Genomic DNA, 12,081 nt, shown 5'->3' with positions numbered 1-12,081 from the left:
ACCCGTGGACATTATATATCTGGACTTTCAGAAGGGTTTGACACGGTCCCTCACCAAAGGCTACTGAAAAAACTCCACAGTCAGGGAATTAGAGGACAGGTCCTCTCGTGGATTCAGAACTGATTGGAGGCCAGGAAGCAGAGAGTGGGTGTCAATGGGCAATTTTCACAATGAAGAGAGGTGAAAAGCGGTGTGCCCCAAGGATCTGTCCTGGGACCGGTGCTTTTCAACCTCTTCATAAATGACCTGGAGACAGGGTTGAGCAGTGAAGTGGCTAAGTTTGCAGACGACACCAAACTTTTCCGAGTGGTAAAGACCAGAAGTGATTGTGAGGAGCTCCAGAAGGATCTCTCCAGACTGGCAGAATGGGCAGCAAAATGGCAGATGCGCTTCAATGTCAGTAAGTGTAAAGTCATGCACATTGGGGCAAAAAATCAAAACTTTAGATATAGGCTGATGGGTTCTGAGCTGTCTGTGACAGATCAGGAGAGAGATCTTGGGGTAGTGGTGGACAGGTCGATGAAAGTGTCGACCCAATGTGTGGCGGCAGTGAAGACGGCCAGTTCTATGCTTGGGATCATTAGGAAGGGTATTGAGAACAAAATGGCTAGTATTATAATGCCGTTGTACAAATCGATGGTAAGGCCACACCTGGAGTATTGTATCCAGTTCTGGTCGCCGCATCTCAAAAAAGACATAGTGGAAATGGAAAAGGTGCAAAAGAGAGCGACTAAGATGATTACTGGGCTGGGGCACCTTCCTTATGAGGAAAAGCTACGGCGTTTGGGCCTCTTCAGCCTAGAAAAGAGACGCTTGAGGGGGGACATGATTGAGACATACAAAATTATGCAGGGGATGGACAGAGTGGATAGGGAGATGCTCTTTACACTCTCACATAATACCAGAACCAGGAGACATCCACTAAAATTGAGTGTTGGGCGGGTTAGGGCAGACAAAAGAAAATATTTCTTTACTCAGCGCGTGGTCGGTCTGTGGAACTCCTTGCCACAGGATGTGGTGCTGGCGTCTAGCCTAGACGCCTTTAAAAGGGGATTGGACGAGTTTCTGGAGGAAAAATCCATTATGGGGTACAAGCCATGATGAGTATGCGCAACCTCCTGATTTTAGGAATGGGTTAAGTCAGAATGCCAGATGTAGGGGAGAGCACCAGGATGAGGTCTCTTGTTATCTGGTGTGCTCCCTGGGGCATTTGGTGGGCCGCTGTGAGATACAGGAAGCTGGACTAGATGGGCCTATGGCCTGATCCAGTGGGGCTGTTCTTATGTTCTTATGTTATGTTTATGTTCATTTCAGAAGGAGGGCTGATTCATGGTGCCTGCTGAGGGCCGGAAGTGACATCATTAAGCAGCTGAAATAAGCATGTTGTTCTCATGTGGAAACCCATTGGCTGCAAATGACAGAAGAGAAGGAGCAAATCTCAATCACATTTTCAAAGATGTGAGAGCATCCAATTATCGTTCTGGGATAGCCCAGTTATCACAGGGGCCGATAAATTGCTTCCAGGGGCCACATTCAGCCTGTGTTTGACACCCCGGTCTTATGTCATCTCCCTGAATTGTTACTACATATTAAAAAATATATATTGCAGGACGCTAAGCACTCTATAATGCCTTGATCATGTAGACAAGGTTGTGTGAACAACCCTTCCTTTAATACATGTGCCGTGTGAGAGAGAGAGAGAGAACAAGAGAGATAGAGAATAACAACAAGGAAGAGATTGGAACTATGGTACTAGCAGTAGCTAAACCTTCCCCTTGACCTGTTTTTCTGATGAATATTGCTGTCTATTGGGGTGGGAAAGCGCCCTACAGGTAGACCACAGCTGCGATACAAGGACATCTGCAAGAGGGATCTGAAGGCCTTAGGAGTGGACCTCAACAAGTGGGAAACCATGGCCTCTGAGTGGCCCGCTTGGAGGCAGGCTGTGCAGCATGGCCCTTCTCAATTTGAAGAGATACTTGGCCAACAGTCTGAGGCAAAGAAGGAAGGCCCATAGCCAGGGAGACAAACCAGGGACAGACTGCACTTGCTCCCAGTGTGGAAGGGATTGTCACTCCCGGATTGGCCTTTTCAGTCACACTAGACGCTGTGCCAGAACCACCTTTCAGAGCGCGATACCATAGTCTTTCGAGACTGAAGGTTGCCAATACAATTGGGGTGGGGTAACCAATTATAGTGGGGTAAGTCTGCTGCACAATATATGTTTCCCTTCCAGGTGGGACAACTTCAGTTGGGAATATGGTATAGGGAAAGTGTTAAAATTGCAGTTCCCACCACCGTGTTTCTGAGCTGAATGGTTGATCCCCACCTCCACCCCACTCTCAGGAGTGCTGCCATCATTTTTTTTCCCTAATTGTGGGACTGGAAACTCTAGTTTGACCCTATATGGGTCCAATTAGCATTATATAGCCTGGTTGTGGTCCCCCACAGTCAGTAATTAGCATTTCTGATACATAACCTTCTGCATTCCACTCTCTTTTCAGGCTAATACATTGTAGGGTTTTTTTTTTCTTTCCTTTTGGTTTTCATACTGCCAATGTTCACTGACCTTTAGAAATGTAGATTCTTCATTCTTTTGCTGTTATGTAATTTGGATCTTTAATTGATTGCCACAGGCTTCTTGATAATAGAAGGTAGGCAACCTGTTATTTAGAGAGCTCTTTCCTGTAATATAAACTCCATTTCAGTTAGGCGTTCACAGTAATCCTTTTGCTGTGAGAATCTGTAATTGACATAGTTCAAATTCATTTCATAACAGGTAACTTCAAGAAGCACAAGTTTGTGAAATTGACTTTGGCTCACAAAAAGAATATGACTCCTCCTCATATGGTAACAAGCCGTTTCTGGGTGAACCGGAATGGGGCAGGGAGTGGAGTGCGGATGGAGGGGGTGTCAGGGGTGGTTATTGGTGGCAATGGATATGTTTCTATCTCCCTTCCTGGCCTCGATTCTCCTAACCAGGTCCACTTGGACTTGCTTCAGCAAAATTGCTGGTGCAAATCCAAGTAGACCTATCAGAGCAAGGGAATAAATGTTCCCTTACTTGGAGGAGACCTCAGAGACTACCTGGCAGTGTGCTTGCATTGGTAGTGGGGATTTTGATGGGATTGGGCTGTGACTCTGGAGGGATTCTAATACTCTCTAACCATGCAGTAGCCACTTAGAACTTGCCATGTGGCAGCTGTAACCACATGGGGAAGCAGTAGCCATCACCCTTGGCCACATGATAAGTTTCCACACATGCACTGCACAGCTGATTGGAAAACTGAGTGTTGGCAAAAGAATTGGTAATTGTGAGCTCTCTGTAGCCTTAGCCATTAGATAAGCCCATATCAAAGGCTGGACCAGTGACATGGACCACTAAGCTGTTTGTTTTACAAAAAAAATTAGTGGCTCAAGGTGGCATGAAATGGAATGGAACCTCAGCAGGGGGGCTAGGGGACTTTAGAATTCTGTTCCAGCCATGATTATTCTCCTGATGCCCAAGCACATTTTAAAGAGGAAAAAAAAGTGTAACTTGGTCCTAAAAATCCCGAAGAAGGCAGACCATTTTGGAAGATTACGTTACACAGACCAATAGAGATAACTCAAATTTTCACATCCTATGCAGTATTGCTTCTTTACACAAGTGCATAGAGCAGGGCAGGAATGGAAAACGTCATGTGGGTTTTAGGCTACATTTCAAACGGCCATCATGGTCCCAACCATAATGCATTTTTGAAGGGTAATCAGGTCTTTGCTGTGATGAGCCCTCGGTATGGAACCTGATCCTCACCAATCAGTTCCTCCTTTGCACTTCTCCATTTCTATAAAGCACAGATAGAGTTTTTCTGTTCTGGATACTTCTAGGCTTCCATCATCAATGAAGGCTCATTCAAACATTATTCAGTCTGGGCCCAAGCCTATGCCCTCCGCCACCCATTGATGCAGTGGTGCCAAAATGGTGACCACTGCATCCTATGGTGGGGGGGTGCAGTCCAGGAGACCATCTCCAGGTAAGGACACAGCCTTTCCCTTACCTGGAGGTAAACCTCCTGCACAGGTGGATCCTTGGATCTACAACAGCTATTTTGCTGACATAGGTCCGTTATGACCCGCGCCATAGGATTGGGCCTGGGAAGGGGTTTGAGATATAGGGTCTCCCTCCCAGGAATTTAATCTGACTATCCTCCATTCCTTCCCCTGCCCCATTTTTCCCCTTCCTGCCTCTGTTCCACCCTCCTGCCACTCCCTCCAGCTTCTCCTGTTATCTTATCTGCTCTGACGAGTGAGGAAGCATCCAATGACAGGGGTAAGAAGACGCAGACATTCCTACTGAAACTCCCAGCAGCACACTAAATTGTGCACTGTTGGGGCACCTTTTGCAACAGGCAGTGGCTGCTTTACAGCAGTCAGCACCATTGCAATGTAGGAACTGGCATCTACTGGTTCCCCATAGTGCAATTGGGCTGTCTGCAAGGATGAGAACTTGAGTTAGGTGACTCGAGCGAGTTGCAGAAACATATGTTTTTTTGCGGACTCATTTACACTCAAATCACATGTGTCAGTGACTCCGCCACTGACTCGAAAATGAGTCCCCACATGTGCAGAAGCAAGACTGTCTGGGTGTGCCTGCTTACTTTTTCATGGTTTGCTTACTGTTTTCACAGAATGTACTGCTGGCGCTGGGAGTCACAAACATATCATAAAGCCTATTTGCAGCACCTGGGGAGGAGGGAGCACCAGTGCTGTTCCAGCACCAGTTTGCACTGGACCTCAGTGTTGGGAGGAGGACAATGTTGAGCCACCAGTGGCAAGTAGCACCACCAGGTGGCAGTGCGGCTTTTTGGGATAGGGGAAGGCATCTCGGGGCAGAGGGAGGGTTAGGAACAGAGGGAGACACACTAACCCAGGCACATTGACCCAGGTAGGGGACGTGACCGGTGGAGGACTTCTCCACCAAATCCTATCTTCTGCATTGGGCTGCCAGGCCCTACATGGGGCTTCTCAAGTCTGCACCAGCAAAGTCGCTTGCATAGACCTCTGGTGGCCTCATAGCCCCTACTGAATGCATTAGTAGCCATTTTGGCACCACTGCAGCCGGCGGCACCAGGGAGCTTAGGACTGTAAACCTAGGTGGGTCCTGATAGACTGTTGTTTTTAAAAGTGAGTCTCAGTGCTAAAAAGTTTGAGAACCACTGTCCTAGACTAATTAAACACTTGATGCAGTCACATAACTCCAAATAGTTTATTTTCCACATTTTTATACCACCCTTCTTACAAGGAACTCAGGGTGAGGTACATAGTTCCTTCCCTCTTTTTGTCCTCACCACAACCTTCTGAGATAGGTGAGGCTGAAAGTGACTGGCCCAAGGTCACTCTAGAAGCATACTGCTGTGCTAGGATTTGAACCTGGATATTCTAGGTCTATGTCCAATTCCCAAACCACTATACCATCCTGTCTGTGTACCTTATCACAAAGCATTTGCTTACTCAGGCTGCAATCCTATCCACACTTTCTTGGGAGTAAGTTCCATTGACTATAATGGGGCTTACTTCTGAGTACACAGGCATAGGATTGGGCTTTCAGAGTGGAGCATAATGCAGTTCTCCTTTATAGTTTTCTCTGTGGCATCAGTACAAAAAAAAATTAACTGAGCTATTGCATGAGTAGTTTTATGTAAATATTTCTTCCAGTTTATATGGAGCAACCGTTATGGTTATTAATATTTACTTTAATGTTAACTTGATTATATAATAGCCATCTAATCAGCACACTGATTTACTGCCTCGAGTTCTGTTTGTATGCTAATAATTGATTTAATGCCTTGTTAACTGCGCACATATGCTTGCACTAATGTTCTCAGTCTCAAACAATCACAATTTATGATTTATACTGGTTCTGATCACTTTAAATGTTTATGTTGTGCTTTGTTTTATTATGTGAACAGGGAAGTTCTGATAGGGAAATACCTTAATAATCCTGTGCAGCTATAGATATACATTTCTTTACCTTTGCTTCTCATTGATTTACCCACCCACCACAAATTTGTCCATCATAAAACATGTGCCAAGGAGTAGTTTCCTTCAAAATCATGTCCCTGAATGCACACCAGTCTTCCTCGACATAGGTTCTGTGTGTGCATAAGTATCTCTTTCCCATAAACACTCTATTTCCTGTCTCAGCAGATCCTTGAGCTTTGATCTTCATGTCACAGTGTGACACATATGGCTATCCTTTACCCTCACACTTTGCTCCCCCAGGTCTTGCCTGTCCATGTGCACACCATACCCAGGGTGACCAGACACAATGGAGGACAGAGTGCCTATACCACTCTGTATATAAGAGGGAACTGTATGACCACTGTATAGAAGAGGAAGAGGGAACAATGAACATTCACAAAGTTTGCTGCTGTACTAGTCTTTTCTCCAAAGCTTTTCTGTGAGCTTCCATCTGCCCCCTTTTCAAAACATTTATATTCCTATGGTTAGAGGTGAGTGAAAATGATTTTATTTTTTGTGGATTTCCGTGTTCTCAAAAGTTATGGAGTTATGTGTTTTTATTCAAAATTTACATTACAATTAAATTATAATGGCTTTAAAAGTATAGTAGGTAGGTGATATAGGTGATATAGGGTCAGCAGATGCAGCCATAATCAATACACATACATCCCTCCCCCCATTAAATAATAAAAACAAAATAAAATAGCTTTATTTTTTTGGCAGGGTTTTGTGTGTGTAACACCCCTATGTGTGTGTGTGTTCTTTCCAGTATTTGTGTCTCCTTCACCAATACACAAACTTCTGCCTGCCTCCAGCATCATCCACCATGCATTTCCTAAGAACAATCCCTGAGACTATCTTCCGACAATTCAGGTATTTGCCCACCACCCCACCCATTCTTTCCCCACCAGCTTGTGTCCCTAATAAATCCTATGACTGTCAACTTTGTGAGCCATCCTTGGCAACAGAAATGAAAGCAGGTCAGGAGGACAGGAAGGAAGGTGCCTTATGCTGGGTCAGCCCATCAATACAACTAGCTCAGTATTGTAAGCACAGGTTCTCCAGGATCAGACAGTGGTCTTTTCCCATTCTAACTGGAGATAGATAGATGCCATCTCTGGAGATGCCAGAGATTGAAGCTGGGAACTTCGGGGCTTCCACAGGCCACAGAGTGCCTTACAAGGCAATAAAAACATCACTTCTGGTTTTATCGTAAAACCAGAAGTAACTATTTTTTCTCTGTAACAGTCATTCTGAGACACACAGCGGCCACAAGGCAGATGCACACGGCCTCTGTGGGGTTCAGACCATGCAGCTCCACCTCTCAGAGGGTGCGGACATCCCCCCATATCTGTAGATTCAGTTATCCATGGGGGGGGGGGGTTTCCAGAACAGAATCCCCATGAATTCAGGGACATGCCTGTATTTTAACCTCCTTGCTCCATTTATATCCTATCTTTCTTCCATCATGGAACTCAGGGCATTTACTTGGGGTTTCCCTATATCATGTGTCCCCAGTCCATGCCTTGGGACTACATTTGGAAGCCAGGGGATTCTCTTTTATAGTTCAATGGCAGCAATAAATGCAGGAAAAATGCTAGAAAAAATGCTAGAAAAGAGGCACCTGAGGGGGGACATGATTGAGACGTGCAAAATTATGTAGGGAATGGACAGAGTAGATAGAGACACGCTCTTTTTCCTCTCACATAACACCAGAACCAGGGGAACCAGGGGAAAGTTGAGTGTTGGGAGAGTTAGGACAGACAAGAAAATATTTCTCTACCCAGCGTGTAATTAGTTTGTGGAACTCTTTGCCACAGGTGATGGCATCTTGCCTGGATGCCTTTAAGAGGGGATTGGACAAATTTCTGGAGGAAAAGTTCATTACAGGTTACAAGTCATAGTAAGTATGTGCAAGCTCTTGGTTTTAGAGGCAGGCCATCTCTGATTGCCAGATGCAGGGAAGGGCACCGGGACGCAAGTTGTGTCTGTTGTCTTGTGTGCTCCTTGGGGCATTTGGTGATATAGGAAACTGGACTAGGTGGGCCTTTGGCCTGATACAGCAGGGTTCTTCTTATGTTCAAGTTAGTATTTCAGAATCTGATAACAGATTGTTTATTTTCAATAAAACAATCTAAACAGATAACACTGTTTTATTGAAAACAGTGGTAATAAACTGCCTGCTTGCTTCTAAGGTAAAGGACTACATTTCAAACTCTCCCACGTGGATTGGAAGCTTACTGCTTACGTACATTAGGTTAATTAAATATAGCATAGCATTTAACATGTTCTCAAAAGGCAGTTCAACTAATAATGAATTATTGCACTTATTTAACATTTATACTAAGCTATGTACTCCTCTGAGGCGGTTTAGTAAATATCAGCAGTTAATTAAAAATGTTTGATGCTTAATAACTTCTAGAGGTTGCACACACACCCCTCCAGTTGATCCTCAGAATGGAATGGGGGGGGGGCTTACACTTCAGGTTTGCTCTATCTAAGGGGACATCCTAACAAGGCCTTCAGAAAGCCAAATCGGATCATTAAGGCGGAGGAATCTTAAAGACACAAGTTTGATTTCACCCCATGAAAACCCCCATTCTTTTCATACTGACAGTAAAGTTGATGGTGGGAAATTTGTTTTAAAATCTATATAATAGTTGAGGGTGAATTATTGTCCTAAACTGAAATTTATAAAACTGGTATTGTGCACAACCTCTATATTTTGCTCTTGTAAGTTGCGGGAGCAATTTTACAAATCATACCCTGTCACATTAACCTCTGCAACCAGAGTCATTTCCCTTCTTCTCCCCAGAACAATAACAGTGATAACTACATTTTACTCAGCTCTTGAGTGAAGCTGTTGTTATCGTGGCATTCTGTCAGGCTGTCATATTAAGGCATTCCCATGGAAAAAGGCAGTAGCCCAAACATCAATTTCCTGTGGGGAGAAAGAACACAAACCTATGCTATCAACACAACAAAACAAAACATAAACCTGATCACACATGTTTTCTCTTTAGTCCTACCCAAAACAATCCTGCATCTTGTTCTATGCAAAGCCTGGAACATCCAACATTCATTGAACTTCAGTTTGATTAAACTGAAACTTCTTGTAGTGGGGTTAAGGATTTGATTCTGTCTGCTTTCTCATAGAGAACTTAGAAGTCTAACATAGTGAAAATGAAGGATAATCCCTGGTGTACTCCAGTGCTACAAAATAATATTCACGTGGTATGGTAATAAACCACAGGCCAGTTCCACTGTAAAGGAAAACCACAGTTTCCTGCTTTGAGAGCAAGCCTGATGCAGGCTAACACAGTTTTCCACTCTCTCCCACTCTTTTGTACCTGAGAGGAGATGGAATGCTTCCACTTTTGGTTTCAGCTGAACTTCAGTTCCACATTGCATCTGAAGTCAGGTAACTGTGGTTTCATTCAAACCACAGGGAGGTAAACAACCAGGATCAAACTGTATTTTCAGATCCTGGTTTCTTCCCTAACTGTGGTTTGAATGAAGCCACAGTTCACTGAGCTCACACATAATCTGGACCTGCATTTTAGTGAAAACGGCAAGTAAAATACTTTACTTCCAGAACAATCCTATGCATGTCTACTCAGAAGTATGCCCTGGAGCCCTCCTTGAGATAATGGGGCAAGCCTCCATTGCCCCAATGGGTCTCCTCGGATCCGCAGCAGTCATTTTGTTGAGGCAGAACCGAGGAGAACAGAGGGAATGAGGGAGGGTACAGCATTAGGATCCTGGAACATGCCAACATTGTCAGGATCCACCCCTCCCTCTCCCATTCCACCTCCTGCTTGCCCCCTTCCCACTCAGACACTCTCTCTTTCCTCCCCCTCCCTGCCCCATTATTCTACAATCCACCCCACATTCCACCAGTGGACAGGACAATTAGGATTGGGTGGTAAGGCTTTAAATCCTTGATAGTTGTCAGAACCAAATAATGTATTAGTTGAACTCAATGCTGACCAAAGACTTTTACCTCCCACAAATACCAATGCAACACCCTGAACCATTTCCTGGCATGGCAATTATGGGAAGGGCTTTACTTGTGGCAACCTTAGTCTGCTTCTATGCCTGCCCCTGTTGCCCAATGGCAAAAAGTAGCTATTCAATGACCAGTTATTTGGTATGGGAAAAATCTAGCAGCAAGGTCACTCTTGATACAACTTGGAACCGCTCAAATATTTTTGTGAGTTCAAATGCAGCTTTATTTGGGAGTGACCCAGTAAAACCATAGCTTGCTTACAGGCAAGCATATACGGGAATGCAATCAGGGTTCAACATTTAGCAATGGCATTTTGCTACTTGTCACCTTCACGGGGGTCAGCTGCACCCTGATGGACATGAAAGGCAAAACATGCAGTAAAACAGCACTCCCACAGTGGTGTTCCAAAAATGTGCATCTTGTGTTTCTATGTGACACCAAACAGCTGGGAAAAGGAAGCAAGCTAACTTAAACAAATATTTTCAAATCGCTTACTATACAGTTCAGCCTGAATCATTTTTACAGCTGAATTCTAAATGCCTGAAAACAAGGCGTCAGCAAGAGAAATGCTGACAACCTCTTAATTATGGCAATACAAGCAAGTGGCTTTGCACTGAGAGATATGCAAGCTGATGCTGTAAGAAGGTGAACCTCTCCCACCGGGACCAGAGTGTCATCGATTCACATTAAGCAGAAGGGACATGAACTTGGGTGGCTCAGCTTTCATTACTCTTTTGCAAAGCTCTGGTTTTCTCTCGGTTCTTCGGCATCATGTTTGCATTGCTGTGGGCTATGAAGTGACACTTAGACCTAAAATAAACATTTTTTTTCTCCCTCTCATTTCTTTTTATTCTGTACTGAATGGCAAAACACACACACACACATTGAAATAAATAAGGCATAGCTCAAGCCTTGTGTGAAAGTGAACAAGCCACAAGCAAGCATTTCTTTTGAGTTTAGCTTGCGATGTGTGCCTCTCTCCTGATGAATGCTGACGGGTTGAATAGCCTGGCTTTATCAGCGTTAAGTCCCAGCAGGATGGGTAACAGGGCAAAAGAAAACTCAAAGGAGCATCACTATTGTCTGTTTCTCTTTTGTGAATGTTGTCATTGTGCGCGACGGAATTGCAGGAGGTTTTAAAAAAAATAATGGCAATTGTAAGAGGGTCCTTCATCCTGTTTGAATATTGGCTTTGGATCCATATGTTTTTCCAAGCAGGAACTGTAGGAAGATTTGTTGTGTACATTGTTATGATCACACTATATATATTGTGCATGTTTTGAGTATTGGAATGAAGAATTCTGAGACCAGGAGATGATTAAACAGGAGAAGAGAGGGAAGAAAGTGGGGATTCAGTTACAGATACTTTCTGAAGATATTTGGCTTTTGTCACAGAGATCCACAGGTGATAAGGAGAATGTCTTTCAGGCACCCTTTCTTTGTGTCACCCATTTGAAACTAGCTACTGGAAAAGAAAAAAAAACAATAGATACCCAACCGATACTGCAAAACAGACATCCTATAACATGGAGCTGTGATAAAGGAAACATTTAGATCCTAGGATAAGAAAGAAAGCAACTGAACAGAAAAATGTTAGTACAATAAATCTGTACAGCAGGAAGATTAACAAATGGCACATATAATGGTTAATAACTGGATAATTTTTTTAAATAAATGTTATCAGGTAGCTTAACATTAGTATGGCCAAGGCTGAGACAACAGTAATAGAGTCAAAGTAGTATATTGGCTTTTGTCTTTGTCCAACCACTGGTCTTAAAATTGCCTGATTCTTATTGCTCAACTCTTATTGCCTATTGATTCACTAAGAGGATGAATCGCAGTCCCTGAGTCTTACTAACAAAAATAAGTGACTATGGGCGCAATCCAAGAAAGGATATGGGCTAGAACAAGTCCCTTGCATCGGCCCAGAGATGTCACAAATGTGCCATAATGCCTGTTTGTGCCACTGAGTGAGGAGAGAGGCTGGCCCAAACCCTGTGGGGGCAGCACAAAAGGTAAGCCTGCTCCGGGCGAAGCGGGCCAGTGTGGAGGTCTGGGGGGCAGGGGAG

At 44.1% G+C, this 12,081-nt stretch overlaps 1 pseudogene; it reads right to left on the bottom strand.

The window, feature by feature from the left end:
• Window positions 1–3,882: 3,882 nt before the first annotated feature.
• On the bottom strand, window positions 3,883–3,991 carry LOC136656475 (small nucleolar RNA SNORA17; annotated as a pseudogene).
• Between the last annotated feature and the right edge of the window lie 8,090 nt (window positions 3,992–12,081).

The sequence above is a fragment of the Tiliqua scincoides genome, chromosome 6 (assembly GCF_035046505.1).
Source record: "Tiliqua scincoides isolate rTilSci1 chromosome 6, rTilSci1.hap2, whole genome shotgun sequence".
NCBI classification, from domain to species: Eukaryota; Metazoa; Chordata; class Lepidosauria; order Squamata; family Scincidae; genus Tiliqua; species Tiliqua scincoides.
Note: the sequence above shows the minus strand (reverse complement) of the source record. Positions and strands in the feature narration are given on the sequence as shown.